The sequence below is a fragment of the Lissotriton vulgaris genome, unplaced genomic scaffold, assembly GCF_964263255.1.
Source record: "Lissotriton vulgaris unplaced genomic scaffold, aLisVul1.2 SCAFFOLD_7564, whole genome shotgun sequence".
Classification (NCBI taxonomy): Eukaryota; Metazoa; Chordata; class Amphibia; order Caudata; family Salamandridae; genus Lissotriton; species Lissotriton vulgaris.
In genome coordinates this window covers 40,001-65,000 of record NW_028243260.1, presented here as the reverse complement: position 1 = coordinate 65,000, position 25,000 = coordinate 40,001, and the positions used below count along the sequence as shown (strand labels likewise).

General features: G+C 49.2%; 68 non-coding genes across 68 annotated transcripts in view; all 68 read right to left on the bottom strand.

Annotated features, from left to right (window-relative positions):
• Window positions 1-31, bottom strand: part of LOC147668600 (5S ribosomal RNA) — a 119-nt gene extending 88 nt beyond the window's left edge. Inside the window, exon 1 of the ribosomal RNA XR_015303893.1 lies at window positions 1-31. This exon is cut by the window's left edge and continues 88 nt beyond it. This is a non-coding gene — a ribosomal RNA (5S ribosomal RNA).
• A 79-nt stretch (window positions 32-110) lies between these two features.
• LOC147668599 (5S ribosomal RNA) lies at window positions 111-229 on the bottom strand. Its single transcript, XR_015303892.1, has one exon. It is a non-coding gene; the product is annotated as a 5S ribosomal RNA (ribosomal RNA).
• An 80-nt stretch (window positions 230-309) lies between these two features.
• On the bottom strand, window positions 310-428 carry LOC147668598 (5S ribosomal RNA). Its single transcript, XR_015303891.1, has one exon. It is a non-coding gene; the product is annotated as a 5S ribosomal RNA (ribosomal RNA).
• An 80-nt stretch (window positions 429-508) lies between these two features.
• Window positions 509-627, bottom strand: LOC147668597 (5S ribosomal RNA). The gene has a single exon (XR_015303890.1). It is a non-coding gene; the product is annotated as a 5S ribosomal RNA (ribosomal RNA).
• Window positions 628-707: 80 nt separating this feature from the next.
• On the bottom strand, window positions 708-826 carry LOC147668596 (5S ribosomal RNA). The gene has a single exon (XR_015303996.1). It is a non-coding gene; the product is annotated as a 5S ribosomal RNA (ribosomal RNA).
• Window positions 827-905: 79 nt separating this feature from the next.
• Window positions 906-1,024, bottom strand: LOC147668595 (5S ribosomal RNA). Its single transcript, XR_015304023.1, has one exon. It is a non-coding gene; the product is annotated as a 5S ribosomal RNA (ribosomal RNA).
• Window positions 1,025-1,104: 80 nt separating this feature from the next.
• On the bottom strand, window positions 1,105-1,223 carry LOC147668594 (5S ribosomal RNA). The gene has a single exon (XR_015303888.1). It is a non-coding gene; the product is annotated as a 5S ribosomal RNA (ribosomal RNA).
• Window positions 1,224-1,303: 80 nt separating this feature from the next.
• LOC147668593 (5S ribosomal RNA) lies at window positions 1,304-1,422 on the bottom strand. The gene has a single exon (XR_015303887.1). It is a non-coding gene; the product is annotated as a 5S ribosomal RNA (ribosomal RNA).
• Window positions 1,423-1,502: 80 nt separating this feature from the next.
• Window positions 1,503-1,621, bottom strand: LOC147668592 (5S ribosomal RNA). The gene has a single exon (XR_015303886.1). It is a non-coding gene; the product is annotated as a 5S ribosomal RNA (ribosomal RNA).
• Window positions 1,622-13,153: 11,532 nt separating this feature from the next.
• Window positions 13,154-13,272, bottom strand: LOC147668591 (5S ribosomal RNA). Its single transcript, XR_015304025.1, has one exon. It is a non-coding gene; the product is annotated as a 5S ribosomal RNA (ribosomal RNA).
• An 80-nt stretch (window positions 13,273-13,352) lies between these two features.
• On the bottom strand, window positions 13,353-13,471 carry LOC147668590 (5S ribosomal RNA). The gene has a single exon (XR_015303885.1). It is a non-coding gene; the product is annotated as a 5S ribosomal RNA (ribosomal RNA).
• Window positions 13,472-13,551: 80 nt separating this feature from the next.
• On the bottom strand, window positions 13,552-13,670 carry LOC147668589 (5S ribosomal RNA). Its single transcript, XR_015303884.1, has one exon. It is a non-coding gene; the product is annotated as a 5S ribosomal RNA (ribosomal RNA).
• Window positions 13,671-13,750: 80 nt separating this feature from the next.
• LOC147668588 (5S ribosomal RNA) lies at window positions 13,751-13,869 on the bottom strand. The gene has a single exon (XR_015303883.1). It is a non-coding gene; the product is annotated as a 5S ribosomal RNA (ribosomal RNA).
• An 80-nt stretch (window positions 13,870-13,949) lies between these two features.
• LOC147668587 (5S ribosomal RNA) lies at window positions 13,950-14,068 on the bottom strand. Its single transcript, XR_015303940.1, has one exon. It is a non-coding gene; the product is annotated as a 5S ribosomal RNA (ribosomal RNA).
• Window positions 14,069-14,148: 80 nt separating this feature from the next.
• LOC147668586 (5S ribosomal RNA) lies at window positions 14,149-14,267 on the bottom strand. Its single transcript, XR_015303882.1, has one exon. It is a non-coding gene; the product is annotated as a 5S ribosomal RNA (ribosomal RNA).
• Window positions 14,268-14,347: 80 nt separating this feature from the next.
• LOC147668585 (5S ribosomal RNA) lies at window positions 14,348-14,466 on the bottom strand. Its single transcript, XR_015303881.1, has one exon. It is a non-coding gene; the product is annotated as a 5S ribosomal RNA (ribosomal RNA).
• Window positions 14,467-14,546: 80 nt separating this feature from the next.
• LOC147668584 (5S ribosomal RNA) lies at window positions 14,547-14,665 on the bottom strand. Its single transcript, XR_015303995.1, has one exon. It is a non-coding gene; the product is annotated as a 5S ribosomal RNA (ribosomal RNA).
• Window positions 14,666-14,745: 80 nt separating this feature from the next.
• Window positions 14,746-14,864, bottom strand: LOC147668583 (5S ribosomal RNA). Its single transcript, XR_015304030.1, has one exon. It is a non-coding gene; the product is annotated as a 5S ribosomal RNA (ribosomal RNA).
• An 80-nt stretch (window positions 14,865-14,944) lies between these two features.
• Window positions 14,945-15,063, bottom strand: LOC147668582 (5S ribosomal RNA). Its single transcript, XR_015303994.1, has one exon. It is a non-coding gene; the product is annotated as a 5S ribosomal RNA (ribosomal RNA).
• Window positions 15,064-15,143: 80 nt separating this feature from the next.
• On the bottom strand, window positions 15,144-15,262 carry LOC147668581 (5S ribosomal RNA). The gene has a single exon (XR_015303993.1). It is a non-coding gene; the product is annotated as a 5S ribosomal RNA (ribosomal RNA).
• An 80-nt stretch (window positions 15,263-15,342) lies between these two features.
• LOC147668580 (5S ribosomal RNA) lies at window positions 15,343-15,461 on the bottom strand. The gene has a single exon (XR_015303880.1). It is a non-coding gene; the product is annotated as a 5S ribosomal RNA (ribosomal RNA).
• Window positions 15,462-15,541: 80 nt separating this feature from the next.
• Window positions 15,542-15,660, bottom strand: LOC147668579 (5S ribosomal RNA). The gene has a single exon (XR_015303879.1). It is a non-coding gene; the product is annotated as a 5S ribosomal RNA (ribosomal RNA).
• An 80-nt stretch (window positions 15,661-15,740) lies between these two features.
• LOC147668578 (5S ribosomal RNA) lies at window positions 15,741-15,859 on the bottom strand. The gene has a single exon (XR_015303877.1). It is a non-coding gene; the product is annotated as a 5S ribosomal RNA (ribosomal RNA).
• An 80-nt stretch (window positions 15,860-15,939) lies between these two features.
• Window positions 15,940-16,058, bottom strand: LOC147668577 (5S ribosomal RNA). Its single transcript, XR_015303876.1, has one exon. It is a non-coding gene; the product is annotated as a 5S ribosomal RNA (ribosomal RNA).
• An 80-nt stretch (window positions 16,059-16,138) lies between these two features.
• LOC147668576 (5S ribosomal RNA) lies at window positions 16,139-16,257 on the bottom strand. The gene has a single exon (XR_015304015.1). It is a non-coding gene; the product is annotated as a 5S ribosomal RNA (ribosomal RNA).
• A 76-nt stretch (window positions 16,258-16,333) lies between these two features.
• On the bottom strand, window positions 16,334-16,452 carry LOC147668575 (5S ribosomal RNA). The gene has a single exon (XR_015304002.1). It is a non-coding gene; the product is annotated as a 5S ribosomal RNA (ribosomal RNA).
• An 80-nt stretch (window positions 16,453-16,532) lies between these two features.
• On the bottom strand, window positions 16,533-16,651 carry LOC147668574 (5S ribosomal RNA). The gene has a single exon (XR_015303875.1). It is a non-coding gene; the product is annotated as a 5S ribosomal RNA (ribosomal RNA).
• An 80-nt stretch (window positions 16,652-16,731) lies between these two features.
• On the bottom strand, window positions 16,732-16,850 carry LOC147668573 (5S ribosomal RNA). Its single transcript, XR_015303874.1, has one exon. It is a non-coding gene; the product is annotated as a 5S ribosomal RNA (ribosomal RNA).
• Window positions 16,851-16,930: 80 nt separating this feature from the next.
• On the bottom strand, window positions 16,931-17,049 carry LOC147668572 (5S ribosomal RNA). Its single transcript, XR_015304001.1, has one exon. It is a non-coding gene; the product is annotated as a 5S ribosomal RNA (ribosomal RNA).
• A 76-nt stretch (window positions 17,050-17,125) lies between these two features.
• On the bottom strand, window positions 17,126-17,244 carry LOC147668571 (5S ribosomal RNA). The gene has a single exon (XR_015303992.1). It is a non-coding gene; the product is annotated as a 5S ribosomal RNA (ribosomal RNA).
• Window positions 17,245-17,324: 80 nt separating this feature from the next.
• Window positions 17,325-17,443, bottom strand: LOC147668570 (5S ribosomal RNA). The gene has a single exon (XR_015303991.1). It is a non-coding gene; the product is annotated as a 5S ribosomal RNA (ribosomal RNA).
• Window positions 17,444-17,523: 80 nt separating this feature from the next.
• On the bottom strand, window positions 17,524-17,642 carry LOC147668569 (5S ribosomal RNA). The gene has a single exon (XR_015303990.1). It is a non-coding gene; the product is annotated as a 5S ribosomal RNA (ribosomal RNA).
• An 80-nt stretch (window positions 17,643-17,722) lies between these two features.
• Window positions 17,723-17,841, bottom strand: LOC147668568 (5S ribosomal RNA). The gene has a single exon (XR_015303873.1). It is a non-coding gene; the product is annotated as a 5S ribosomal RNA (ribosomal RNA).
• An 80-nt stretch (window positions 17,842-17,921) lies between these two features.
• LOC147668567 (5S ribosomal RNA) lies at window positions 17,922-18,040 on the bottom strand. Its single transcript, XR_015303872.1, has one exon. It is a non-coding gene; the product is annotated as a 5S ribosomal RNA (ribosomal RNA).
• An 80-nt stretch (window positions 18,041-18,120) lies between these two features.
• On the bottom strand, window positions 18,121-18,239 carry LOC147668566 (5S ribosomal RNA). Its single transcript, XR_015303871.1, has one exon. It is a non-coding gene; the product is annotated as a 5S ribosomal RNA (ribosomal RNA).
• An 80-nt stretch (window positions 18,240-18,319) lies between these two features.
• On the bottom strand, window positions 18,320-18,438 carry LOC147668565 (5S ribosomal RNA). The gene has a single exon (XR_015303870.1). It is a non-coding gene; the product is annotated as a 5S ribosomal RNA (ribosomal RNA).
• An 80-nt stretch (window positions 18,439-18,518) lies between these two features.
• Window positions 18,519-18,637, bottom strand: LOC147668564 (5S ribosomal RNA). The gene has a single exon (XR_015304014.1). It is a non-coding gene; the product is annotated as a 5S ribosomal RNA (ribosomal RNA).
• A 210-nt stretch (window positions 18,638-18,847) lies between these two features.
• On the bottom strand, window positions 18,848-18,966 carry LOC147668563 (5S ribosomal RNA). Its single transcript, XR_015303869.1, has one exon. It is a non-coding gene; the product is annotated as a 5S ribosomal RNA (ribosomal RNA).
• An 80-nt stretch (window positions 18,967-19,046) lies between these two features.
• Window positions 19,047-19,165, bottom strand: LOC147668562 (5S ribosomal RNA). The gene has a single exon (XR_015303868.1). It is a non-coding gene; the product is annotated as a 5S ribosomal RNA (ribosomal RNA).
• Window positions 19,166-19,245: 80 nt separating this feature from the next.
• LOC147668561 (5S ribosomal RNA) lies at window positions 19,246-19,364 on the bottom strand. Its single transcript, XR_015303999.1, has one exon. It is a non-coding gene; the product is annotated as a 5S ribosomal RNA (ribosomal RNA).
• A 76-nt stretch (window positions 19,365-19,440) lies between these two features.
• Window positions 19,441-19,559, bottom strand: LOC147668560 (5S ribosomal RNA). Its single transcript, XR_015303988.1, has one exon. It is a non-coding gene; the product is annotated as a 5S ribosomal RNA (ribosomal RNA).
• Window positions 19,560-19,639: 80 nt separating this feature from the next.
• On the bottom strand, window positions 19,640-19,758 carry LOC147668559 (5S ribosomal RNA). Its single transcript, XR_015303987.1, has one exon. It is a non-coding gene; the product is annotated as a 5S ribosomal RNA (ribosomal RNA).
• An 80-nt stretch (window positions 19,759-19,838) lies between these two features.
• LOC147668558 (5S ribosomal RNA) lies at window positions 19,839-19,957 on the bottom strand. The gene has a single exon (XR_015303986.1). It is a non-coding gene; the product is annotated as a 5S ribosomal RNA (ribosomal RNA).
• Window positions 19,958-20,037: 80 nt separating this feature from the next.
• LOC147668557 (5S ribosomal RNA) lies at window positions 20,038-20,156 on the bottom strand. Its single transcript, XR_015304026.1, has one exon. It is a non-coding gene; the product is annotated as a 5S ribosomal RNA (ribosomal RNA).
• An 80-nt stretch (window positions 20,157-20,236) lies between these two features.
• On the bottom strand, window positions 20,237-20,355 carry LOC147668556 (5S ribosomal RNA). The gene has a single exon (XR_015303866.1). It is a non-coding gene; the product is annotated as a 5S ribosomal RNA (ribosomal RNA).
• An 80-nt stretch (window positions 20,356-20,435) lies between these two features.
• Window positions 20,436-20,554, bottom strand: LOC147668555 (5S ribosomal RNA). Its single transcript, XR_015303865.1, has one exon. It is a non-coding gene; the product is annotated as a 5S ribosomal RNA (ribosomal RNA).
• An 80-nt stretch (window positions 20,555-20,634) lies between these two features.
• Window positions 20,635-20,753, bottom strand: LOC147668554 (5S ribosomal RNA). Its single transcript, XR_015303864.1, has one exon. It is a non-coding gene; the product is annotated as a 5S ribosomal RNA (ribosomal RNA).
• Window positions 20,754-20,833: 80 nt separating this feature from the next.
• Window positions 20,834-20,952, bottom strand: LOC147668553 (5S ribosomal RNA). Its single transcript, XR_015303946.1, has one exon. It is a non-coding gene; the product is annotated as a 5S ribosomal RNA (ribosomal RNA).
• Window positions 20,953-21,032: 80 nt separating this feature from the next.
• Window positions 21,033-21,151, bottom strand: LOC147668552 (5S ribosomal RNA). Its single transcript, XR_015303863.1, has one exon. It is a non-coding gene; the product is annotated as a 5S ribosomal RNA (ribosomal RNA).
• Window positions 21,152-21,227: 76 nt separating this feature from the next.
• On the bottom strand, window positions 21,228-21,346 carry LOC147668551 (5S ribosomal RNA). Its single transcript, XR_015303862.1, has one exon. It is a non-coding gene; the product is annotated as a 5S ribosomal RNA (ribosomal RNA).
• An 80-nt stretch (window positions 21,347-21,426) lies between these two features.
• Window positions 21,427-21,545, bottom strand: LOC147668550 (5S ribosomal RNA). Its single transcript, XR_015303985.1, has one exon. It is a non-coding gene; the product is annotated as a 5S ribosomal RNA (ribosomal RNA).
• Window positions 21,546-21,625: 80 nt separating this feature from the next.
• Window positions 21,626-21,744, bottom strand: LOC147668549 (5S ribosomal RNA). Its single transcript, XR_015303984.1, has one exon. It is a non-coding gene; the product is annotated as a 5S ribosomal RNA (ribosomal RNA).
• Window positions 21,745-21,824: 80 nt separating this feature from the next.
• On the bottom strand, window positions 21,825-21,943 carry LOC147668548 (5S ribosomal RNA). Its single transcript, XR_015303983.1, has one exon. It is a non-coding gene; the product is annotated as a 5S ribosomal RNA (ribosomal RNA).
• Window positions 21,944-22,023: 80 nt separating this feature from the next.
• On the bottom strand, window positions 22,024-22,142 carry LOC147668547 (5S ribosomal RNA). Its single transcript, XR_015304008.1, has one exon. It is a non-coding gene; the product is annotated as a 5S ribosomal RNA (ribosomal RNA).
• Window positions 22,143-22,222: 80 nt separating this feature from the next.
• On the bottom strand, window positions 22,223-22,341 carry LOC147668546 (5S ribosomal RNA). Its single transcript, XR_015303982.1, has one exon. It is a non-coding gene; the product is annotated as a 5S ribosomal RNA (ribosomal RNA).
• An 80-nt stretch (window positions 22,342-22,421) lies between these two features.
• On the bottom strand, window positions 22,422-22,540 carry LOC147668545 (5S ribosomal RNA). The gene has a single exon (XR_015303981.1). It is a non-coding gene; the product is annotated as a 5S ribosomal RNA (ribosomal RNA).
• An 80-nt stretch (window positions 22,541-22,620) lies between these two features.
• Window positions 22,621-22,739, bottom strand: LOC147668544 (5S ribosomal RNA). Its single transcript, XR_015303861.1, has one exon. It is a non-coding gene; the product is annotated as a 5S ribosomal RNA (ribosomal RNA).
• Window positions 22,740-22,818: 79 nt separating this feature from the next.
• Window positions 22,819-22,937, bottom strand: LOC147668543 (5S ribosomal RNA). Its single transcript, XR_015303860.1, has one exon. It is a non-coding gene; the product is annotated as a 5S ribosomal RNA (ribosomal RNA).
• Window positions 22,938-23,017: 80 nt separating this feature from the next.
• Window positions 23,018-23,136, bottom strand: LOC147668542 (5S ribosomal RNA). Its single transcript, XR_015303859.1, has one exon. It is a non-coding gene; the product is annotated as a 5S ribosomal RNA (ribosomal RNA).
• Window positions 23,137-23,216: 80 nt separating this feature from the next.
• On the bottom strand, window positions 23,217-23,335 carry LOC147668541 (5S ribosomal RNA). The gene has a single exon (XR_015304013.1). It is a non-coding gene; the product is annotated as a 5S ribosomal RNA (ribosomal RNA).
• A 76-nt stretch (window positions 23,336-23,411) lies between these two features.
• Window positions 23,412-23,530, bottom strand: LOC147668540 (5S ribosomal RNA). Its single transcript, XR_015303980.1, has one exon. It is a non-coding gene; the product is annotated as a 5S ribosomal RNA (ribosomal RNA).
• Window positions 23,531-23,610: 80 nt separating this feature from the next.
• Window positions 23,611-23,729, bottom strand: LOC147668539 (5S ribosomal RNA). Its single transcript, XR_015303979.1, has one exon. It is a non-coding gene; the product is annotated as a 5S ribosomal RNA (ribosomal RNA).
• An 80-nt stretch (window positions 23,730-23,809) lies between these two features.
• LOC147668538 (5S ribosomal RNA) lies at window positions 23,810-23,928 on the bottom strand. Its single transcript, XR_015303977.1, has one exon. It is a non-coding gene; the product is annotated as a 5S ribosomal RNA (ribosomal RNA).
• An 80-nt stretch (window positions 23,929-24,008) lies between these two features.
• LOC147668537 (5S ribosomal RNA) lies at window positions 24,009-24,127 on the bottom strand. Its single transcript, XR_015304006.1, has one exon. It is a non-coding gene; the product is annotated as a 5S ribosomal RNA (ribosomal RNA).
• A 79-nt stretch (window positions 24,128-24,206) lies between these two features.
• LOC147668536 (5S ribosomal RNA) lies at window positions 24,207-24,325 on the bottom strand. Its single transcript, XR_015303858.1, has one exon. It is a non-coding gene; the product is annotated as a 5S ribosomal RNA (ribosomal RNA).
• Window positions 24,326-24,405: 80 nt separating this feature from the next.
• Window positions 24,406-24,524, bottom strand: LOC147668535 (5S ribosomal RNA). Its single transcript, XR_015303857.1, has one exon. It is a non-coding gene; the product is annotated as a 5S ribosomal RNA (ribosomal RNA).
• An 80-nt stretch (window positions 24,525-24,604) lies between these two features.
• LOC147668534 (5S ribosomal RNA) lies at window positions 24,605-24,723 on the bottom strand. Its single transcript, XR_015303855.1, has one exon. It is a non-coding gene; the product is annotated as a 5S ribosomal RNA (ribosomal RNA).
• Window positions 24,724-24,802: 79 nt separating this feature from the next.
• On the bottom strand, window positions 24,803-24,921 carry LOC147668533 (5S ribosomal RNA). Its single transcript, XR_015303854.1, has one exon. It is a non-coding gene; the product is annotated as a 5S ribosomal RNA (ribosomal RNA).
• Between the last annotated feature and the right edge of the window lie 79 nt (window positions 24,922-25,000).

Genomic DNA, 25,000 nt, shown 5'->3' with positions numbered 1-25,000 from the left:
CAGGTGCTTTCAGGGTGGTATGGCCGTAGGCTCTAGGAGCACTGGTTTTGGGCCTCTTAGCTTTCTTCGCTCAGCTTCAGTACAAGCAAGCAAACCACTCTGAAAAAAAAAGCCTACAGCACCTGGTATTCCCAGGCGGTCTCCCATCCAGGTACTAACCAGGCCCGACCCTGCTTAACTTCTGAGATCGGACGAGATCAGGTGCTTTCAGGGTGGTATGGCCGTAGGCTCTAGGAGCACTGGTTTTGGGCCTCTTAGCTTTCTTCGCTCAGCTTCAGTACAAGCAAGCAAACCACTCTGAAAAAAATAAGCCTACAGCACCTGGTATTCCCAGGCGGTCTCCCATCCAGGTACTAACCAGGCCCGACCCTGCTTAACTTCTGAGATCGGACGAGATCAGGTGCTTTCAGGGTGGTATGGCCGTAGGCTCTAGGAGCACTGGTTTTGGGCCTCTTAGCTTTCTTCGCTCAGCTTCAGTACAAGCAAGCAAACCACTCTGAAAAAAAAAAGCCTACAGCACCTGGTATTCCCAGGCGGTCTCCCATCCAGGTACTAACCAGGCCCGACCCTGCTTAACTTCTGAGATCGGACGAGATCAGGTGCTTTCAGGGTGGTATGGCCGTAGGCTCTAGGAGCACTGGTTTTGGGCCTCTTAGCTTTCTTCGCTCAGCTTCAGTACAAGCAAGCAAACCACTCTGAAAAAAAAAAGCCTACAGCACCTGGTATTCCCAGGCGGTCTCCCATCCAGGTACTAACCAGGCCCGACCCTGCTTAACTGCTGAGATCGGACGAGATCAGGTGCTTTCAGGGTGGTATGGCCGTAGGCTCTAGGAGCACTGGTTTTGGGCCTCTTAGCTTTCTTCGCTCAGCTTCAGTACAAGCAAGCAAACCACTCTGAAAAAAAAAGCCTACAGCACCTGGTATTCCCAGGCGGTCTCCCATCCAGGTACTAACCAGGCCCGACCCTGCTTAACTGCTGAGATCGGACGAGATCAGGTGCTTTCAGGGTGGTATGGCCGTAGGTTCTAGGAGCACTGGTTTTGGGCCTCTTAGCTTTCTTCGCTCAGCTTCAGTACAAGCAAGCAAACCACTCTGAAAAAAAAAAGCCTACAGCACCTGGTATTCCCAGGCGGTCTCCCATCCAGGTACTAACCAGGCCCGACCCTGCTTAACTTCTGAGATCGGACGAGATCAGGTGCTTTCAGGGTGGTATGGCCGTAGGCTCTAGGAGCACTGGTTTTGGGCCTCTTAGCTTTCTTCGCTCAGCTTCAGTACAAGCAAGCAAACCACTCTGAAAAAAAAAAGCCTACAGCACCTGGTATTCCCAGGCGGTCTCCCATCCAGGTACTAACCAGGCCCGACCCTGCTTAACTTCTGAGATCGGACGAGATCAGGTGCTTTCAGGGTGGTATGGCCGTAGGCTCTAGGAGCACTGGTTTTGGGCCTCTTAGCTTTCTTCGCTCAGCTTCAGTACAAGCAAGCAAACCACTCTGAAAAAAAAAAGCCTACAGCACCTGGTATTCCCAGGCGGTCTCCCATCCAGGTACTAACCAGGCCCGACCCTGCTTAACTTCTGAGATCGGACGAGATCAGGTGCTTTCAGGGTGGTATGGCCGTAGGCTCTAGGAGCACTGGTTTTGGGCCTCTTAGCTTTCTTCGCTCAGCTTCAGTACTGTGGTAATATCGATTACCTATACTTAATTTGCTATCAATAATCAATAAGAATAACTCAGAATAATGAGAGGCAGAATCCGAGATATTGAGGTTAACTCAAAAGGGTTTTATTCCTGTAAAAGGAATTGGGTTATTGGCTCGAGCCAAGGTGGCATAACCATTCCATTCACCACACAGGGTTCAGGAAGGGAAGACAGAACACATATTGTTTACAAAAGTGCATATATATAGTCAATGCATTACAATGTATGAGCATACAGTAGGCGTAATAGTAGGCGTGACTGCTGAAAAAGGAGAGATAAAACATGAAAACGTCACAAAAGAGGCATGGCAATAGGCGTGCATGAAGGTGTACACCGGATACGTCATTTAACATGATGTCACAAGTAGGCGGAACCACTAGAGAATCCTGCAGTGTCAGCATAATTATATGGCAGAGATGCGCGCGCAGCTGTTTGACGTGGATCTGACGTGTAACTGGAGGGCGAAGGGGACTTGACTTTTAGCACTACAAGTGTAGACATAAGTGGAGACATAAGTCTGGGATGTCAGATCAACCTAGTCCCAAATCGTATCTGATATCATATGTTTAAGGAACAGTAGTATCTGGAAGGGAAAAGGTCTCTAGACATAGACTACCCTATTCTGAATATGAATGCGTGTACATGTGTCTACATGTCGGCATGCGGGGTGAGGGGGCATGGGCCTACCATGGCAACGGAGTCTATGAATTACTTGCACGGAGACAGAAGAGCCTGGCCCTCTGCTCCTGTAGCTGGGAGGATGTTTACTTGAGCTACGAGACAGGAATGTGTTTTCGAGGAGTGGAGCAGATAATTCGAAGGTTGAATACAGTCTTGGCAGGCAGAGGTTAGGCTATGCACCGGAGTCGCGCAAGAAGTAAGGTGGGGGCCACTGGCACAGAGGTAGCCTGGGCTGCGGCCCTCGGAGTCAGGAAACAGGAGAGAACTCGAAAAAGGCTTCATGGCAGAATCTGGGCCTACTTTCGCCAGAGCTGAAAAACGTGCAAAGTGTACCACAAAAAGACGGTGGCACGGCATAGATAGGAACTGAATATTCAATCCGTTCATGGCGGATCTGAAAGAGGACAAGTTAAAGATGGACGCAAATGTATTTGCGTCTTCGTAGCTGGCACAGGAGGGAAATTACATGCACTGCAAGCTAGTACATGGAGACGGTGGGGTTCTCGCTGGGGAACACAACTTGACCAAAAATTATATTTCCTCATTCCCTCCTTGTTCCCCACGGACCCTTCATGATACATCGATATTCATCAATTGATCGACTTGTTCACTTAACATTATTTGCTCTTCTTGCTTTATGCGCTTTGAATGGGAACTTGAATGTGGAACACATGAAGTGGCACACAAACCACAAATTGCCGGTCCGCATTGGAGACACAGGCAACAACTGAATACTACGAGAAAACCAATACCTAGGAGGGATAGGATCTTCCACCCCCAGGCTGACAACGTTGTCCAGAACCAACCGGACCAAGTCCAGGTGCCTGGATTCTGATGAATTAAACTTGCGATTTTATGAAGACGTGTAATAGCTTTGTACACCGTTGGCGCGTTATTAGGTATAAAAATACAGCAGCTTGACCCGATGACCTTACAAGCTCCACCCCTATCTGCCAAGATGACGTCAATAACAAGACGATTTTGAAGAACAACAACCCGCATAGCGGACTGCTCCTCCGTTAAGTTACCTAGTGCTGAAGTGGTTTCATTCACTACTGCTTCGAGGGTTCTAGTTAATTTTCGTATCAGTTTACTGTTAAAGACAGCACCTAAGTAGGGGAAGAAACCTTTATTGAAATCTGTATATTTCTCCCAGGCAGTTTCAGTATAATCGACAAGCGGGAGATCTCTCTGGTATCTATGTTTTACTAGATTGGTGTTTCTATGATAATCAGGAGGGGCTAGGAATACGGGTGGCAGAAGGAATGCAATATAACAGGTACCATCCCAGTCTAAAGGCAGACGGACATATGCAGTACGACCGCAAACAAAATAGGAATGACGTAAAGCCCTAAACGTGGATCTACCATGATCAGTAAATTCGACTATAGTGGTGCATTTACTATGACCTACGTGTACAGAACCATTCTTGCGAACACATAGTTCACCAGTGACAGGCAAGACTGCCATAGCAGGCAGGACAGGAGCAGCATCGGATTCAACAGATAAAATCATGAAAGTGACTGTGTAATTACCTAATCCATATACTTCATTTTCTATATCAGTTCCAGTAGCAACGGGGAGTCCCTCCTTGTCAGGGTAGCATACCTTAAGCAAGACTATGTTCAGGTTTCCCCAAACCCAGTTACCTTCATAAATAGCAGCAGTAGATACTAGAGAATTAAGCATTTTGAACCATGCAGCGCATGTACCATTGTGGGTGAACGGGTACGGGAAAAGGGGCAAAACAGCCTTGTTGTCTTGGTAAGGAGGGAGTCGACCACATATCCAACAATTAGTAGCATTGGTAGTCTGGTGAGAGTGATGTAACATACTAATGAAAGTGTTGTTGCGCAGCGCAAGTCTATAAGACAATTCATGAGGCGGTAATTCACTAAAAGAATGTTCAGTAGTAGCATTATAAGTAGCATGCTTGAATATAGGGTAGTATATATGCAGAAGAATACCAGCAGTGATAACCAGCAAACATAGGAAAAACATAACAAGTAGTGTCACTATGCAGCGACTACGGAGTGATTTGCAATACGCATTTTTCTTATGTTGTCTTTGTCTATCTCTCTCTCTATCTCGATCTAGGGGATACATGTCAGAAACTAATTTAACCGATTCACCTAGGGGAGGACTTAAACAATTAAACTGTCTGACTTGCTAGATCGTAATTTTTGTCTGTAAAGTTCTGAAGCAGTTTTCTCGACCAAAGGGAGTTTTGTGTCAGTTTGTGAAGGAGGGCAGGGCTTAGTGTCCAAGTCCGAAGGAAGTCCAAAGTATTTCTTTACGTGGCTGGAATGCAGCCACCCCTTCCTGCCCTCGATTTTTACAGCGGTCCTCGTCGTAAGCAGAACCAACTTCGGCGACTGCCAGCGGGGCTCCAGCGGACTCTTCCGGTCGAAATTTCTGACGTACACAAAGTCACCAGGTACCACCTCATGGGGCTTCGTCTCGGTGTTATCGGGAAAGGCTGCAGCTACCTGTGAACGACAAGATTGTAGTGCAGACATCAAGGAGGCAAGGTAATCTGTCAGCATAAGACAATCAACATCAGTTATTTTACGTGGAATGGGCGTCCCCCACATATTCGGTGGCCTACCGAAGACCACTTCATACGGAGATAGCCCAGAACGGGAATGGGCCACCATCCTCATATAGAAGAGGGCGACCGGCAAGGCAACTATCCAGTCTATACCTTTGTCTCTACAGATCTTGGAAAGTCGGATTTTCAATGTTTGATTATGACGCTCCACGAGACCTGCTGCCTCGGGATGCCGGACACAATGGAACTTCCACTTGTAACCTAACAGGAGTGTAATATTTTCTACAAGTGCGGATGAGAACGGCTGACCATTATCTGAGTACACGATACGGGGCAAACCATACCGCGGGAAGTATTCACGGACTAACTGCTTGGCAGTAGTCGGAGCAGTATAATCGGGAACTGGGTATGCCTCTATCCATCGGGAAAGAGCACACACGACTACGAGGACATATTTAAAACCTCGGCAGCGTTCCATCTGGATATAATCCATCTGGAGGACTTCAAAAGGGTGATCGGGAGGCTGAAATCCACCTTGCTCTACGGGGATGCTTTTACCTGGATTGAACTGACCACAGATCATGCAAGTACGCACTTTCTGTTTGGCTGCTGCCCGTAAGTTTTTATTGGACCATATGTGTTGAATACTATCTAGCATAGCTTTCTCTCCAAGGTGTGCGGGACTATGTATTGTATTAATGATGACTTGTACCATAGAATCGGGGAGAAACCATGTAGATTTTCCCTTCGTCATCCATCCCTGGTCTGTTTGGACCCCTCCTAGTTTAGTCCATTCCTTAATTTCATCCGGTGTTGCATGTGACTGTATGTCGATTACATCATGTGCGGGATCCCTAACTGTCATGCAGTGTGCTGGAACCCTTATTTGTGTCTGATCAGTTACATGAGTTCGGTTCTGAGCAGTTTGCTTTGCTGTTCGGTCTGCCAGGTCGTTACCCTGGGAAATGGCATCAGTAACCTTAGTATGTGCCTTACATTTCATGATAGAGATTGCAGTGGGTAGATGTATTGCATCTAACAGAGCTTGAATGAGGGGACCATGTTGGATGTTGGCACCGTGAGAAGTTAAGTAACCTCTCTCTCGCCAGAGGACTCCGAAGTCGTGTACGACTCCGAATGCATAACGTGAATCAGTATATATGTTGACTCTCTTATTCTTAGCTTGAATACATGCTTGTGTCAGAGCAATAAGCTCTGCAGCTTGAGCTGATAAAGTGTCAATACAGTTTGTTTCAATGACTTCTGTGTCTGTCGTGACGGCGTAGGCTGCCACTAATTCACCTGTCTTTGTTCTCATACATGAACCATCCACATAAAGTGTCAGGTCTGGATCTGGTAACGGAACATCTGTTAAGTCTTGTCTAGGCTTTGTTGTGATAGTGATAACTTCAATGCAATCATGTGCTAATGGATCTACTCCATTTAATGGCAATAACGTGGCTGGATTCAATGTACTGCAGCGTCTGATTTCAATGTGTGGCTGAAACAATGTCAATTCATAACCTGTCAATCTTGCGATAGTCAGGTGCTGGGTTTGAGTCCGATTCAAGAGGACTTCTACAGAATGTGGAACCTGTACTGTCAATGGATGTCCTAACACGATAGAATCACTCTGTCTAATTGCTAAAGCTGTTGCTGCAACTGATTTCAAACATGCTGGAAGGGCTTGTGCTACTGGGTCTAGTGTACTGGAAAAATAAGCACAAGGCTTGTGTGAACCTGCTTGTTCCTGAGTGAGGACTGACAAAGCAGTACCTTCACGTTCTGTGACAAAAAGTGTAAAAGGCTTACTGTAACATGGTGTTGCTAAAACAGGTGCTTGACATAAGGCTTTCTTTAAGTCTTCAAAAGCTTGTGTATGTTCCTGAGTCCAAGGGAGGACAGACGTAGTCGCTGCCCCCTGTGTCGTTAACTGAATGAGTGGCTTGGCTAGAAATGCATATTGGGGAATCCATTGTCTACAGTATGAGGTGAGGCCTATAAAGGCCCGTACCTCCTTTAGTGTTCTGGGCGGTGACATGTTTACAATTAACTGAATGCGATCAGGTGTGAGCTGTCTCCCCACTTTGGACAGCAAGTGACCCAGGTACACAACTTGCTGAACACAGAATTGCAGCTTCGAAGGAGACACCTTGTGCCCCTTGTCGGCCAGGAAATTCAGAACAATCAGGGATGCATTTTCGCATTCGGGTTCGCTTCGAGCGGTGATCAGCAGATCATCGACATATTGAAGCAGAGCAGTGTGAACTGGCATATGGATGCTGTCGAGTTGTTTTTTCAGTGCTTGACTATAGATACTGGGGCTTTCTGTGAATCCTTGAGGTGCACGGGCAAATTTAAAAGATCGGCCATTTAAACTGAATCCGAACAAAAATTGGCTTTCCGGGTCTATAGGAACACTGAAGAAAGCATTCTTGAGATCTATTACAGTAAAGAACGCTGCTTCGGAATCAATAGCTGTCAATAATGAAGAGATATCTGGGACCACAGGGTACTGTGGTACAATGCATTTGTTCAATTCGCGCAGATCAATAACCAATCGATAAACAGGGGGAGCATTTGGGTCAGTACGTTTAAGAACAGGAATGATAGGAGAATTACACACATTAGAGTCCGTTTCCACGACCACTCCTTGTGCGATGAGCTCGTCAATGATTCTCAGTAAAGCCACTACAGCATCCGGGGGTAACTTGTATTGTCGAATTCGTGGTAATACCACTCCTGCTTTGAGTGTGACTCGATATGGGGTTATGTGCATGCAACCTACATCAGTGGGGCCCTGCGCCCACAGGTGGGCAGGGACTTTCTGTAGTCTGGGATCCATATCTCTCAATACATAATGGCCTTTGAAATCTCGCAAAAATAATCGTACTCCCTCAGGAGAACAACAGATAATAGCTCCTAAAGCTTTCAGTGTTTTTATGCCTAAAAGATTTTCTGGACATGATTTCGTGAGCAATAAATCTGTAGTCCGTGTCAGAGGACCTACTGCAAGAGGGAGGGGTTGTGATACTTCGTTAATAATGGGTTTTCCTGAAAATCCGAGGGACACGTTCTGTGAGCCTGAGAGGGGTGCCCCTGGTACTTCATCGTGACTGATCGTGGTTCTGCTTGCCCCTGTATCAATGAGAAACTTTCTGTCTTTCCCTAAAACTTGACTGTGTACATAAGGACCATTCTGATCTACAGGAACTTCAATAAGAGGCAAGCGGAATTCACTCTCTAGGCTGTCTCATGTGTAACGTTGGTAATCAGGGTAATCGTTCTGTGCATACTGATACATTTGCTGTGTCGTGGTTTGTGTTGCAGTAATGGGCTGTTGCTGAGGTATCGCTACTGTCTGTGAAGGAGCCGACATTGGTGCGATCTGCTGTGTATTCTGGGGTACTTGTTGTGAAGTCTGATCTTGTCTAGGAGGACGCGGTCTCTCTTTTGTCTTGCCCGTGGCAATATTATGTTTCAGAACGGGACATTCATTTATATAATGACCTGGCTGCTTACAATAATTACATACACCCTTTACAGGAACTGACGCATTACTAGCTTGGTTCGCACCCTTTTTCTGACCATCAGCAGGAACTGACTGAGCAACTAACATTTTCATTTTCGTATCTTTCATACGTCTCTGTTCATGTTCTTGTTCTTCTCTGAGTCTATTCTGGTGATACTGTAACATTTGTAACATTTGCGAAGGAGTATTAGCTTGCCAAGTGCTTTCTACTTTCAGTACTCTATTCTTAACCTGGGGTAGAGAATTCTCGACTAATTTCGTTACAAAAAGATGTGGATATGACTCGCTACTCGGTTTCAAACCACTGTTAATACCAAAACATTTCTCAAATCGTGTGTAAAAATCACTAGTGTCTTCATCAGGTTTCTGTTTGCATGCTGAAATTGCACCCCAATCTTCCTTTTTCGTACTCAATAAACGTGGCAACACCTGTATTAATAAACCTGGTAATGCTTTAACTTTATCCCCAAGCCCTAGGCCTGGCACTCGGGTATTCTCTTCATCTTGTAATGCAGCCCAATCAATCTTTGCATTACCCACCTCCCATTCTTTTTCTTTCAGTTTCTCGTATATGCCTGGAGGCAACAATACTTTCAATATTTTCATAAGGTCGGGATAAGTGTAATCGCCCATTAATAACATATCCTTTATTTCACGGTGGAAACCTGCAGGATCTTTATCGTGACTGGGTACTAGTTTCTTCATTTCCAATAATTCGATTTTAGTTACAGGAGTATACACAAACACGCGTCTGAGCGTGTGGTCTGCGTTCTGCACGGGGTGCACTTCTCGCAACGGATTCTGTCTATCCATGTAATACATGGTCTTTCGCTCCATAACGGGTACTGGGGTAACCTGCGGATTTAAGAATGTATTATACTTGTGGCGGTGTTCTAGAATTACTTTAATCAGGTCAGTACTTAGACCTCTCCATCTGTTCGTGACCAGTTCAATTAGTATATCGCGCAGGGGTCCTGGATCAGAATGTTGACTTTTATACAATAAGAGCAGATGCTGTATCATGTACATACCAGCTAAACGCTGTTCACTCGGTGTCAAATTCAGAAACGTGTGCGCTAGCACATCATCACCATATTTCTCAGAACTGTCAGCCCATTGCACGGCTGACCTGGCTAATTCTTGTTCATCCATGGAATCAAGTTCATGATACCCCATGCGCTCTTGAAGTACTCGGTCGGTGGCTTGGAATAAGTGTTCGGGAGTTTTAGGATTACACATGGCTTCCTGATATATTCTTTTACATTCCGGGCGCACTAGACGCACCGGATCTTTAAACGGTCTTCCTTTACCTACATACGCTATCATGTCTCTAACTGGCATTTGTTCTTGAACTAGTGTTTGTGCCTGTACTGGTGTTTCTGGTTCTTCCTCTGCCTCCTCCTCGTCGGATTCTTGTTTGTCTGAATCTACTGCTGGTTCGGTCTTTCTTTGCTCATGCATCTTAGTTATCGAAGTTCTGATCCTTCGGTACATGTTATCTATACTGGCTTCCTTGTCATGCTGTCCATCGGCTATATGTCGGCCCCACCTATGGAGTGCTTTCAGGTCAGCCGGGTTCGCACCCGGCCTATCTGCTTCTCGAATAAAACAGTTTATAAGAAACCGTAATAACTTGGCTTTAGTTTCCACTTTCTGATGGGCCATGGCCTCCTTAATGCATTCAGGCCCTACTCCTGTCTGCACAAACTTATATATTTGATCCATATGTTCTGTCATTCCAGGTAGTGTCATTAGGAAGTTCGTGACTCGACGTAAACGTACTGATGCGAGTAACATTTCTATGTCATTCTTTTTACCAGGTACCGGGTCATATCTACAATCTTCAAGGCGATCTCCATAAATTGTAATATCTGTTTTGGGTGTACGCTGTTGTGACACCTCTCTAAGACTCAGGCGAGGGTTTGGTGGTGGGGTCCGGTAACCTGCCCCTCCGGACGCGCCTCCTGAGGCACCGGCTCCGAAAGGGTCTGTATCAAGGGAAGTAGGAGGAGGTGGAGGGAGAACTGGAAGACCAGGAGCAGGAGGATTCGGGGGAGGAGTAGCTTGTCGGGGAGAAAGGCCATAAGGATTCAGACCGTTAGGCGCAGGCGCGGGGGGCAATGGAGCTGGGGTATTAACATAGGTGGGAACAACATCGTCTAAGTAGGAAGAAAGGAAAACGTCCTTTGCTGTCCTCGGATGTGTTTTAGTCGGGAGCAATGGGGGTGGTAGGTCCTTCGGTATTTCTGGAGAGGCCTTGGGCAGGCCCTTTGACAAGATGGGGAACATGCCATTCATAAGCGTATTTCGCTGTCTGTCTACTTGTTCTAACTTCACTCTGATACCTTCCTCAACTAATGCGTTTTCTCGGACCTTTTCGGGGTCCTCCTTACTCTTCTCTTCTAATCTATGAGCTTTTTCTGTGCGCCTGTGCGACTCTTTACGCCATAACTCGATGGCATCTTTCTGTGACTGTCTAGCTTTCTTTTTCCATAACGCTTCCTCTACTCTCATGATGCAATCCGCATCCCATGTCCCAGCAGCGGGCCATCTCTGATTCTCTGACAGTTCTTTAGTGTAGTCTACCCATAAGTCAAGAAATAAAACAGCATCTAAGCCATGCTTATGGTACATAAAGTACCCTGGAGTGTCCCTAGGTGGAATGGGAACAGCTTCTTCTAGAACCCCCTTACGGGTTTTTATTTGTCTTAATTTGGAAAACATCGGCATTCTGAAATCTGGCTACTAGGTTCTTACTCAGATGTGGACACTAACATGCTATACATAAGACACGTTTAAGCACAACAATGAAAATCGAACATTCACTCATACCACGACATTTGAATGACACATTAAAACATTTCAAAAACAAACCACATTAATCGATAACAGTGACAAGTGCAACAGGATGTACCGCTAAACGGCACAGATACACCTTTTACAGGTGCAAACTAGATGTACTGCTATACAGTACAGATACACTGCTGAACAGTGCAGAACAGGTTCGTGTACCCGAACCCGACTTGACCGGCACAAACTAATGCGCACGTCAGGATGCGTCCCTAGCAACGGTACTCACCAGGAAGCACGGAAACAGAAGGCCTCGGAAAACTCTGGACTGGACTCGGATTCGGACTCGACGCAGATACTTCGGAAACTTCGGAACCTGGCGGGCCTCGGTATACCACGGATCTTGCTCTCTCAGCTAGGCTCAGGTCGGGATCCTCCGCACGCCTCACCGCCTCGTCTGGGTGTTGATCGCAGCCTCAGTCACCTCCGTTGGCCTGAGGGAGATACAGGAAATCCTGCGGGTACGCGTAAGTGTCCGTCCGGCTGTGGGCAGGGGGCTAGGCCTGCAACACACCACCGGCGCGTGGGGTGGGGGAGGGGTCCCTGTTCGGGCGCCAGAACTGTGGTAATATCGATTACCTATACTTAATTTGCTATCAATAATCAATAAGAATAACTCAGAATAATGAGAGGCAGAATCCGAGATATTGAGGTTAACTCAAAAGGGTTTTATTCCTGTAAAAGGAATTGGGTTATTGGCTCGAGCCAAGGTGGCATAACCATTCCATTCACCACACAGGGTTCAGGAAGGGAAGACAGAACACATATTGTTTACAAAAGTGCATATATATAGTCAATGCATTACAATGTATGAGCATACAGTAGGCGTAATAGTAGGCGTGACTGCTGAAAAAGGAGAGATAAAACATGAAAACGTCACAAAAGAGGCATGGCAATAGGCGTGCATGAAGGTGTACACCGGATACGTCATTTAACATGATGTCACAAGTAGGCGGAACCACTAGAGAATCCTGCAGTGTCAGCATAATTATATGGCAGAGATGCGCGCGCAGCTGTTTGACGTGGATCTGACGTGTAACTGGAGGGCGAAGGGGACTTGACTTTTAGCACTACAAGTGTAGACATAAGTGGAGACATAAGTCTGGGATGTCAGATCAACCTAGTCCCAAATCGTATCTGATATCATATGTTTAAGGAACAGTAGTATCTGGAAGGGAAAAGGTCTCTAGACATAGACTACCCTATTCTGAATATGAATGCGTGTACATGTGTCTACATGTCGGCATGCGGGGTGAGGGGGCATGGGCCTACCATGGCAACGGAGTCTATGAATTACTTGCACGGAGACAGAAGAGCCTGGCCCTCTGCTCCTGTAGCTGGGAGGATGTTTACTTGAGCTACGAGACAGGAATGTGTTTTCGAGGAGTGGAGCAGATAATTCGAAGGTTGAATACAGTCTTGGCAGGCAGAGGTTAGGCTATGCACCGGAGTCGCGCAAGAAGTAAGGTGGGGGCCACTGGCACAGAGGTAGCCTGGGCTGCGGCCCTCGGAGTCAGGAAACAGGAGAGAACTCGAAAAAGGCTTCATGGCAGAATCTGGGCCTACTTTCGCCAGAGCTGAAAAACGTGCAAAGTGTACCACAAAAAGACGGTGGCACGGCATAGATAGGAACTGAATATTCAATCCGTTCATGGCGGATCTGAAAGAGGACAAGTTAAAGATGGACGCAAATGTATTTGCGTCTTCGTAGCTGGCACAGGAGGGAAATTACATGCACTGCAAGCTAGTACATGGAGACGGTGGGGTTCTCGCTGGGGAACACAACTTGACCAAAAATTATATTTCCTCAGTACAAGCAAGCAAACCACTCTGAAAAAAAAAAGCCTACAGCACCTGGTATTCCCAGGCGGTCTCCCATCCAGGTACTAACCAGGCCCGACCCTGCTTAAATTCTGAGATCGGACGAGATCAGGTGCTTTCAGGGTGGTATGGCCGTAGGCTCTAGGAGCACTGGTTTTGGGCCTCTTAGCTTTCTTCGCTCAGCTTCAGTACAAGCAAGCAAACCACTCTGAAAAAAAAAAGCCTACAGCACCTGGTATTCCCAGGCGGTCTCCCATCCAGGTACTAACCAGGCCCGACCCTGCTTAACTTCTGAGATCGGACGAGATCAGGTGCTTTCAGGGTGGTATGGCCGTAGGCTCTAGGAGCACTGGTTTTGGGCCTCTTAGCTTTCTTCGCTCAGCTTCAGTACAAGCAAGCAAACCACTCTGAAAAAAAAAAGCCTACAGCACCTGGTATTCCCAGGCGGTCTCCCATCCAGGTACTAACCAGGCCCGACCCTGCTTAACTTCTGAGATCGGACGAGATCAGGTGCTTTCAGGGTGGTATGGCCGTAGGCTCTAGGAGCACTGGTTTTGGGCCTCTTAGCTTTCTTCGCTCAGCTTCAGTACAAGCAAGCAAACCACTCTGAAAAAAAAAAGCCTACAGCACCTGGTATTCCCAGGCGGTCTCCCATCCAGGTACTAACCAGGCCCGACCCTGCTTAACTTCTGAGATCGGACGAGATCAGGTGCTTTCAGGGTGGTATGGCCGTAGGCTCTAGGAGCACTGGTTTTGGGCCTCTTAGCTTTCTTCGCTCAGCTTCAGTACAAGCAAGCAAACCACTCTGAAAAAAAAAAGCCTACAGCACCTGGTATTCCCAGGCGGTCTCCCATCCAGGTACTAACCAGGCCCGACCCTGTTTAACTTCTGAGATCGGACGAGATCAGGTGCTTTCAGGGTGGTATGGCCGTAGGCTCTAGGAGCACTGGTTTTGGGCCTCTTAGCTTTCTTCGCTCAGCTTCAGTACAAGCAAGCAAACCACTCTGAAAAAAAAAAGCCTACAGCACCTGGTATTCCCAGGCGGTCTCCCATCCAGGTACTAACCAGGCCCGACCCTGCTTAACTTCTGAGATCGGACGAGATCAGGTGCTTTCAGGGTGGTATGGCCGTAGGCTCTAGGAGCACTGGTTTTGGGCCTCTTAGCTTTCTTCGCTCAGCTTCAGTACAAGCAAGCAAACCACTCTGAAAAAAAAAAGCCTACAGCACCTGGTATTCCCAGGCGGTCTCCCATCCAGGTACTAACCAGGCCCGACCCTGCTTAACTTCTGAGATCGGACGAGATCAGGTGCTTTCAGGGTGGTATGGCCGTAGGCTCTAGGAGCACTGGTTTTGGGCCTCTTAGCTTTCTTCGCTCAGCTTCAGTACAAGCAAGCAAACCACTCTGAAAAAAAAAAGCCTACAGCACCTGGTATTCCCAGGCGGTCTCCCATCCAGGTACTAACCAGGCCCGACCCTGCTTAACTGCTGAGATCGGACGAGATCAGGTGCTTTCAGGGTGGTATGGCCGTAGGCTCTAGGAGCACTGGTTTTGGGCCTCTTAGCTTTCTTAGCTCAGCTTCAGTACAAGCAAGCAAACCACTCTGAAAAAAAAAAGCCTTCAGCACCTGGTATTCCCAGGCGGTCTCCCATCCAGGTACTAACCAGGCCCGACCCTGCTTAACTGCTGAGATCGGACGAGATCAGGTGCTTTCAGGGTGGTATGGCCGTAGGCTCTAGGAGCACTGGTTTTGGGCCTCTTAGCTTTCTTCGCTCAGCTTCAGTACAAGCAAGCAAACCACTCTGAAAAAAAAAAGCCTACAGCACCTGGTATTCCCAGGCGGTCTCCCATCCAGGTACTAACCAGGCCCGACCCTGCTTAACTGCTGAGATCGGACGAGATCAGGTGCTTTCAGGGTGGTATGGCCGTAGGCTCTAGGAGCACTGGTTTTGGGCCTCTTAGCTTTCTTCGCTCAGCTTCAGTACAAGCAAGCAAACCACTCTGAAAAAAAAAAGCCTACAGCACCTGGTATTCCCAGGCGGTCTCCCATCCAGGTACTAACCAGGCCCGACCCTGCTTAACTGCTGAGATCGGACGAGATCAGGTGCTTTCAGGGTGGTATGGCCGTAGGCTCTAGGAGCACTGGTTTTGGGCCTCTTAGCTTTCTTCGCTCAGCTTCAGTACAAGCAAGCAAACCACTCTGAAAAAAAAAAGCCTACAGCACCTGGTATTCCCAGGCGGTCTCCCATCCAGGTACTAACCAGGCCCGACCCTGCTTAACTTCTGAGATCGGACGAGATCAGGTGCTTTCAGGGTGGTATGGCCGTAGGCTCTAGGAGCACTGGTTTTGGGCCTCTTAGCTTTCTTCGCTCAGCTTCAGTACAAGCAAGCAAACCACTCTGAAAAAAAAAAGCCTACAGCACCTGGTATTCCCAGGCGGTCTCCCATCCAGGTACTAACCAGGCCCGACCCTGCTTAACTTCTGAGATCGGACGAGATCAGGTGCTTTCAGGGTGGTATGGCCGTAGGCTCTAGGAGCACTGGTTTTGGGCCTCTTAGCTTTCTTCGCTCAGCTTCAGTACAAGCAAGCAAACCACTCTGAAAAAAAAAAGCCTACAGCACCTGGTATTCCCAGGCGGTCTCCCATCCAGGTACTAACCAGGCCCGACCCTGCTTAACTTCTGAGATCGGACGAGATCAGGTGCTTTCAGGGTGGTATGGCCGTAGGCTCTAGGAGCACTGGTTTTGGGCCTCTTAGCTTTCTTCGCTCAGCTTCAGTACAAGCAAGCAAACCACTCTGAAAAAAAAAAGCCTACAGCACCTGGTATTCCCAGGCGGTCTCCCATCCAGGTACTAACCAGGCCCGACCCTGCTTAACTTCTGAGATCGGACGAGATCAGGTGCTTTCAGGGTGGTATGGCCGTAGGCTCTAGGAGCACTGGTTTTGGGCCTCTTAGCTTTCTTCGCTCAGCTTCAGTACAAGCAAGCAAACCACTCTGAAAAAAAAAAGCCTACAGCACCTGGTATTCCCAGGCGGTCTCCCATCCAGGTACTAACCAGGCCCGACCCTGCTTAACTTCTGAGATCGGACAAGATCAGGTGCTTTCAGGGTGGTATGGCCGTAGGCTCTAGGAGCACTGGTTTTGGGCCTCTTAGCTTTCTTCGCTCAGCTTCAGTGCAAGCAAACCACTCTGAAAAAAAAAAGCCTACAGCACCTGGTATTCCCAGGCGGTCTCCCATCCAGGTACTAACCAGGCCCGACCCTGCTTAACTTCTGAGATCGGACGAGATCAGGTGCTTTCAGGGTGGTATGGCCGTAGGATCTAGGAGCACTGGTTTTGGGCCTCTTAGCTTTCTTCGCTCAGCTTCAGTACAAGCAAGCAAACCACTCTGAAAAAAAAAAGCCTACAGCACCTGGTATTCCCAGGCGGTCTCCCATCCAGGTACTAACCAGGCCCGACCCTGCTTAACTTCTGAGATCGGACGAGATCAGGTGCTTTCAGGGTGGTATGGCCGTAGGCTCTAGGAGCACTGGTTTTGGGCCTCTTAGCTTTCTTCGCTCAGCTTCAGTACAAGCAAGCAAACCACTCTGAAAAAAAAAAGCCTACAGCACCTGGTATTCCCAGGCGGTCTCCCATCCAGGTACTAACCAGGCCCGACCCTGCTTAACTTCTGAGATCGGACGAGATCAGGTGCTTTCAGGGTGGTATGGCCGTAGGCTCTAGGAGCACTGGTTTTGGGCCTCTTAGCTTTCTTCGCTCAGCTTCAGTACAAGCAAGCAAACCACTCTGAAAAAAAAAAGCCTACAGCACCTGGTATTCCCAGGCGGTCTCCCATCCAGGTACTAACCAGGCCCGACCCTGCTTAACTTCTGAGATCGGACGAGATCAGGTGCTTTCAGGGTGGTATGGCTGTAAGCTCTAGGAGCACTGGTTTTGGGCCTCTTAGCTTTCTTCGCTCAGCTTCAGTGCAAGCAAACCACTCTGAAAAAAAAAAGCCTACAGCACCTGGTATTCCCAGGCGGTCTCCCATCCAGGTACTAACCAGGCCCGACCCTGCTTAACTGCTGAGATCGGACGAGATCAGGTGCTTTCAGGGTGGTATGGCCGTAGGCTCTAGGAGCACTGGTTTTGGGCCTCTTAGCTTTCTTCGCTCAGCTTCAGTACAAGCAAGCAAACCACTCTGAAAAAAAAAAGCCTACAGCACCTGGTATTCCCAGGCGGTCTCCCATCCAGGTACTAACCAGGCCCGACCCTGCTTAACTGCTGAGATCGGACGAGATCAGGTGCTTTCAGGGTGGTATGGCCGTAGGCTCTAGGAGCACTGGTTTTGGGCCTCTTAGCTTTCTTCGCTCAGCTTCAGTACAAGCAAGCAAACCACTCTGAAAAAAAAAAGCCTACAGCACCTGGTATTCCCAGGCGGTCTCCCATCCAGGTACTAACCAGGCCCGACCCTGCTTAACTGCTGAGATCGGACGAGATCAGGTGCTTTCAGGGTGGTATGGCCGTAGGCTCTAGGAGCACTGGTTTTGGGCCTCTTAGCTTTCTTCGCTCAGCTTCAGTACAAGCAAGCAAACCACTCTGAAAAAAAAAAGCCTACAGCACCTGGTATTCCCAGGCGGTCTCCCATCCAGGTACTAACCAGGCCCGACCCTGCTTAACTTCTGAGATCGGACGAGATCAGGTGCTTTCAGGGTGGTATGGCCGTAGGCTCTAGGAGCACTGGTTTTGGGCCTCTTAGCTTTCTTCGCTCAGCTTCAGTACAAGCAAGCAAACCACTCTGAAAAAAAAAAGCCTACAGCACCTGGTATTCCCAGGCGGTCTCCCATCCAGGTACTAACCAGGCCCGACCCTGCTTAACTTCTGAGATCGGACGAGATCAGGTGCTTTCAGGGTGGTATGGCCGTAGGCTCTAGGAGCACTGGTTTTGGGCCTCTTAGCTTTCTTCGCTCAGCTTCAGTACAAGCAAGCAAACCACTCTGAAAAAAAAAAGCCTACAGCACCTGGTATTCCCAGGCGGTCTCCCATCCAGGTACTAACCAGGCCCGACCCTGCTTAACTTCTGAGATCGGACGAGATCAGGTGCTTTCAGGGTGGTATGGCCGTAGGCTCTAGGAGCACTGGTTTTGGGCCTCTTAGCTTTCTTCGCTCAGCTTCAGTACAAGCAAGCAAACCACTCTGAAAAAAAAAAGCCTACAGCACCTGGTATTCCCAGGCGGTCTCCCATCCAGGTACTAACCAGGCCCGACCCTGCTTAACTTCTGAGATCGGACGAGATCAGGTGCTTTCAGGGTGGTATGGCCGTAGGCTCTAGGAGCACTGGTTTTGGGCCTCTTAGCTTTCTTCGCTCAGCTTCAGTACAAGCAAGCAAACCACTCTGAAAAAAAAAAGCCTACAGCACCTGGTATTCCCAGGCGGTCTCCCATCCAGGTACTAACCAGGCCCGACCCTGCTTAACTTCTGAGATCGGACAAGATCAGGTGCTTTCAGGGTGGTATGGCCGTAGGCTCTAGGAGCACTGGTTTTGGGCCTCTTAGCTTTCTTCGCTCATCCCATCCAGGTACTAACCAGGCCCGACCCTGCTTAACTTCTGAGATCGGACGAGATCAGGTGCTTTCAGGGTGGTATGGCCGTAGGATCTAGGAGCACTGGTTTTGGGCCTCTTAGCTTTCTTCGCTCAGCTTCAGTACAAGCAAGCAAACCACTCTGAAAAAAAAAAGCCTACAGCACCTGGTATTCCCAGGCGGTCTCCCATCCAGGTACTAACCAGGCCCGACCCTGCTTAACTTCTGAGATCGGACGAGATCAGGTGCTTTCAGGGTGGTATGGCCGTAGGCTCTAGGAGCACTGGTTTTGGGCCTCTTAGCTTTCTTCGCTCAGCTTCAGTACAAGCAAGCAAACCACTCTGAAAAAAAAAAGCCTACAGCACCTGGTATTCCCAGGCGGTCTCCCATCCAGGTACTAACCAGGCCCGACCCTGCTTAACTTCTGAGATCGGACGAGATCAGGTGCTTTCAGGGTGGTATGGCCGTAGGCTCTAGGAGCACTGGTTTTGGGCCTCTTAGCTTTCTTCGCTCAGCTTCAGTACAAGCAAGCAAACCACTCTGAAAAAAAAAAGCCTACAGCACCTGGTATTCCCAGGCGGTCTCCCATCCAGGTACTAACCAGGCCCGACCCTGCTTAACTTCTGAGATCGGACGAGATCAGGTGCTTTCAGGGTGGTATGGCTGTAAGCTCTAGGAGCACTGGTTTTGGGCCTCTTAGCTTTCTTCGCTCAGCTTCAGTGCAAGCAAACCACTCTGAAAAAAAAAAGCCTACAGCACCTGGTATTCCCAGGCGGTCTCCCATCCAGGTACTAACCAGGCCCGACCCTGCTTAACTGCTGAGATCGGACGAGATCAGGTGCTTTCAGGGTGGTATGGCCGTAGGCTCTAGGAGCACTGGTTTTGGGCCTCTTAGCTTTCTTCGCTCAGCTTCAGTACAAGCAAGCAAACCACTCTGAAAAAAAAAAGCCTACAGCACCTGGTATTCCCAGGCGGTCTCCCATCCAGGTACTAACCAGGCCCGACCCTGCTTAACTGCTGAGATCGGACGAGATCAGGTGCTTTCAGGGTGGTATGGCCGTAGGCTCTAGGAGCACTGGTTTTGGGCCTCTTAGCTTTCTTCGCTCAGCTTCAGTACAAGCAAGCAAACCACTCTGAAAAAAAAAAGCCTACAGCACCTGGTATTCCCAGGCGGTCTCCCATCCAGGTACTAACCAGGCCCGACCCTGCTTAACTGCTGAGATCGGACGAGATCAGGTGCTTTCAGGGTGGTATGGCCGTAGGCTCTAGGAGCACTGGTTTTGGGCCTCTTAGCTTTCTTCGCTCAGCTTCAGTACAAGCAAGCAAACCACTCTGAAAAAAAAAAGCCTACAGGACCTGGTATTCCCAGGCGGTCTCCCATCCAGGTACTAACCAGGCCCGACCCTGCTTAACTTCTGAGATCGGACGAGATCAGGTGCTTTCAGGGTGGTATGGCCGTAGGCTCTAGGAGCACTGGTTTTGGGCCTCTTAGCTTTCTTCGCTCAGCTTCAGTACAAGCAAGCAAACCACTCTGAAAAAAAAAAGCCTACAGCACCTGGTATTCCCAGGCGGTCTCCCATCCAGGTACTAACCAGGCCCGACCCTGCTTAACTTCTGAGATCGGACGAGATCAGGTGCTTTCAGGGTGGTATGGCCGTAGGCTCTAGGAGCACTGGTTTTGGGCCTCTTAGCTTTCTTCGCTCAGCTTCAGTACAAGCAAGCAAACCACTCTGAAAAAAAAAAGCCTACAGCACCTGGTATTCCCAGGCGGTCTCCCATCCAGGTACTAACCAGGCCCGACCCTGCTTAACTTCTGAGATCGGACGAGATCAGGTGCTTTCAGGGTGGTATGGCCGTAGGCTCTAGGAGCACTGGTTTTGGGCCTCTTAGCTTTCTTCGCTCAGCTTCAGTACAAGCAAGCAAACCACTCTGAAAAAAAAAAGCCTACAGCACCTGGTATTCCCAGGCGGTCTCCCATCCAGGTACTAACCAGGCCCGACCCTGCTTAACTTCTGAGATCGGACGAGATCAGGTGCTTTCAGGGTGGTATGGCCGTAGGCTCTAGGAGCACTGGTTTTGGGCCTCTTAGCTTTCTTCGCTCAGCTTCAGTACAAGCAAGCAAACCACTCTGAAAAAAAAAAGCCTACAGCACCTGGTATTCCCAGGCGGTCTCCCATCCAGGTACTAACCAGGCCCGACCCTGCTTAACTTCTGAGATCAGACGAGATCAGGTGCTTTCAGGGTGGTATGGCCGTAGGCTCTAGGAGCACTGGTTTTGGGCCTCTTAGCTTTCTTCGCTCAGCTTCAGTACAAGCAAGCAAACCACTCTGAAAAAAAAAAGCCTACAGCACCTGGTATTCCCAGGCGGTCTCCCATCCAGGTACTAACCAGGCCCGACCCTGCTTAACTTCTGAGATCGGACGAGATCAGGTGCTTTCAGGGTGGTATGGCCGTAGGCTCTAGGAGCACTGGTTTTGGGCCTCTTAGCTTTCTTCGCTCAGCTTCAGTGCAAGCAAACCACTCTGAAAAAAAAAAGCCTACAGCACCTGGTATTCCCAGGCGGTCTCCCATCCAGGTACTAACCAGGCCCGACCCTGCTTAACTTCTGAGATCGGACGAGATCAGGTGCTTTCAGGGTGGTATGGCCGTAGGCTCTAGGAGCACTGGTTTTGGGCCTCTTAGCTTTCTTCGCTCAGCTTCAGTACAAGCAAGCAAACCACTCTGAAAAAAAAAAGCCTACAGCACCTGGTATTCCCAGGCGGTCTCCCATCCAGGTACTAACCAGGCCCGACCCTGCTTAACTGCTGAGATCGGACGAGATCAGGTGCTTTCAGGGTGGTATGGCCGTAGGCTCTAGGAGCACTGGTTTTGGGCCTCTTAGCTTTCTTCGCTCAGCTTCAGTACAAGCAAGCAAACCACTCTGAAAAAAAAAAGCCTACAGCACCTGGTATTCCCAGGCGGTCTCCCATCCAGGTACTAACCAGGCCCGACCCTGCTTAACTGCTGAGATCGGACGAGATCAGGTGCTTTCAGGGTGGTATGGCCGTAGGCTCTAGGAGCACTGGTTTTGGGCCTCTTAGCTTTCTTCGCTCAGCTTCAGTACAAGCAAGCAAACCACTCTGAAAAAAAAAAGCCTACAGCACCTGGTATTCCCAGGCGGTCTCCCATCCAGGTACTAACCAGGCCCGACCCTGCTTAACTGCTGAGATCGGACGAGATCAGGTGCTTTCAGGGTGGTATGGCCGTAGGCTCTAGGAGCACTGGTTTTGGGCCTCTTAGCTTTCTTCGCTCAGCTTCAGTACAAGCAAGCAAACCACTCTGAAAAAAAAAAGCCTACAGCACCTGGTATTCCCAGGCGGTCTCCCATCCAGGTACTAACCAGGCCCGACCCTGCTTCACTGCTGAGATCGGACGAGATCAGGTGCTTTCAGGGTGGTATGGCCGTAGGCTCTAGGAGCACTGGTTTTGGGCCTCTTAGCTTTCTTCGCTCAGCTTCAGTACAAGCAAGCAAACCACTCTGAAAAAAAAAAGCCTACAGCACCTGGTATTCCCAGGCGGTCTCCCATCCAGGTACTAACCAGGCCCGACCCTGCTTAACTGCTGAGATCGGACGAGATCAGGTGCTTTCAGGGTGGTATGGCCGTAGGCTCTAGGAGCACTGGTTTTGGGCCTCTTAGCTTTCTTCGCTCAGCTTCAGTACAAGCAAGCAAACCACTCTGAAAAAAAAAAGCCTACAGCACCTGGTATTCCCAGGCGGTCTCCCATCCAGGTACTAACCAGGCCCGACCCTGCTTAACTGCTGAGATCGGACGAGATCAGGTGCTTTCAGGGTGGTATGGCCGTAGGCTCTAGGAGCACTGGTTTTGGGCCTCTTAGCTTTCTTCGCTCAGCTTCAGTACAAGCAAGCAAACCACTCTGAAAAAAAAAAGCCTACAGCACCTGGTATTCCCAGGCGGTCTCCCATCCAGGTACTAACCAGGCCCGACCCTGCTTAACTTCTGAGATCGGACGAGATCAGGTGCTTTCAGGGTGGTATGGCCGTAGGCTCTAGGAGCACTGGTTTTGGGCCTCTTAGCTTTCTTCGCTCAGCTTCAGTACAAGCAAGCAAACCACTCTGAAAAAAAAAGCCTACAGCACCTGGTATTCCCAGGCGGTCTCCCATCCAGGTACTAACCAGGCCCGACCCTGCTTAACTTCTGAGATCGGACGAGATCAGGTGCTTTCAGGGTGGTATGGCCGTAGGCTCTAGGAGCACTGGTTTTGGGCCTCTTAGCTTTCTTCGCTCAGCTTCAGTACAAGCAAGCAAACCACTCTGAAAAAAAAAAGCCTACAGCACCTGGTATTCCCAGGCGGTCTCCCATCCAGGTACTAACCAGGCCCGACCCTGCTTAACTTCTGAGATCGGACGAGATCAGGTGCTTTCAGGGTGGTATGGCCGTAGGCTCTAGGAGCACTGGTTTTGGGCCTCTTAGCTTTCTTCGCTCAGCTTCAGTACAAGCAAGCAAACCACTCTGAAAAAAAAAAGCCTACAGCACCTGGTATTCCCAGGCGGTCTCCCATCCAGGTACTAACCAGGCCCGACCCTGCTTAACTTCTGAGATCGGACAAGATCAGGTGCTTTCAGGGTGGTATGGCCGTAGGCTCTAGGAGCACTGGTTTTGGGCCTCTTAGCTTTCTTCGCTCAGCTTCAGTGCAAGCAAACCACTCTGAAAAAAAAAAGCCTACAGCACCTGGTATTCCCAGGCGGTCTCCCATCCAGGTACTAACCAGGCCCGACCCTGCTTAACTGCTGAGATCGGACGAGATCAGGTGCTTTCAGGGTGGTATGGCCGTAGGCTCTAGGAGCACTGGTTTTGGGCCTCTTAGCTTTCTTCGCTCAGCTTCAGTACAAGCAAGCAAACCACTCTGAAAAAAAAAAGCCTACAGCACCTGGTATTCCCAGGCGGTCTCCCATCCAGGTACTAACCAGGCCCGACCCTGCTTAACTGCTGAGATCGGACGAGATCAGGTGCTTTCAGGGTGGTATGGCCGTAGGCTCTAGGAGCACTGGTTTTGGGCCTCTTAGCTTTCTTCGCTCAGCTTCAGTACAAGCAAGCAAACCACTCTGAAAAAAAAAAGCCTACAGCACCTGGTATTCCCAGGCGGTCTCCCATCCAGGTACTAACCAGGCCCGACCCTGCTTAACTGCTGAGATCGGACGAGATCAGGTGCTTTCAGGGTGGTATGGCCGTAGGCTCTAGGAGCACTGGTTTTGGGCCTCTTAGCTTTCTTCGCTCAGCTTCAGTACAAGCAAGCAAACCACTCTGAAAAAAAAAAGCCTACAGCACCTGGTATTCCCAGGCGGTCTCCCATCCAGGTACTAACCAGGCCCGACCCTGCTTAACTGCTGAGATCGGACGAGATCAGGTGCTTTCAAGGTGGTATGGCCGTAGGCTCTAGGAGCACTGGTTTTGGGCCTCTTAGCTTTCTTCGCTCAGCTTCAGTACAAGCAAGCAAACCACTCTGAAAAAAAAAGCCTACAGCACCTGGTATTCCCAGGCGGTCTCCCATCCAGGTACTAACCAGGCCCGACCCTGCTTAACTTCTGAGATCGGACGAGATCAGGTGCTTTCAGGGTGGTATGGCCGTAGGCTCTAGGAGCACTGGTTTTGGGCCTCTTAGCTTTCTTCGCTCAGCTTCAGTACAAGCAAGCAAACCACTCTGAAAAAAAAAAGCCTACAGCACCTGGTATTCCCAGGCGGTCTCCCATCCAGGTACTAACCAGGCCCGACCCTGCTTAACTTCTGAGATCGGACGAGATCAGGTGCTTTCAGGGTGGTATGGCCGTAGGCTCTAGGAGCACTGGTTTTGGGCCTCTTAGCTTTCTTCGCTCAGCTTCAGTACAAGCAAGCAAACCATTCTGAAAAAAAAAAGCCTACAGCACCTGGTATTCCCAGGCGGTCTCCCATCCAGGTACTAACCAGGCCCGACCCTGCTTAACTTCTGAGATCGGACGAGATCAGGTGCTTTCAGGGTGGTATGGCCGTAGGCTCTAGGAGCACTGGTTTTGGGCCTCTTAGCTTTCTTCGCTCAGCTTCAGTACAAGCAAGCAAACCACTCTGAAAAAAAAAGCCTACAGCACCTGGTATTCCCAGGCGGTCTCCCATCCAGGTACTAACCAGGCCCGACCCTGCTTAACTTCTGAGATCGGACGAGATCAGGTGCTTTCAGGGTGGTATGGCCGTAGGCTCTAGGAGCACTGGTTTTGGGCCTCTTAGCTTTCTTCGCTCAGCTTCAGTACAAGCAAGCAAACCACTCTGAAAAAAAA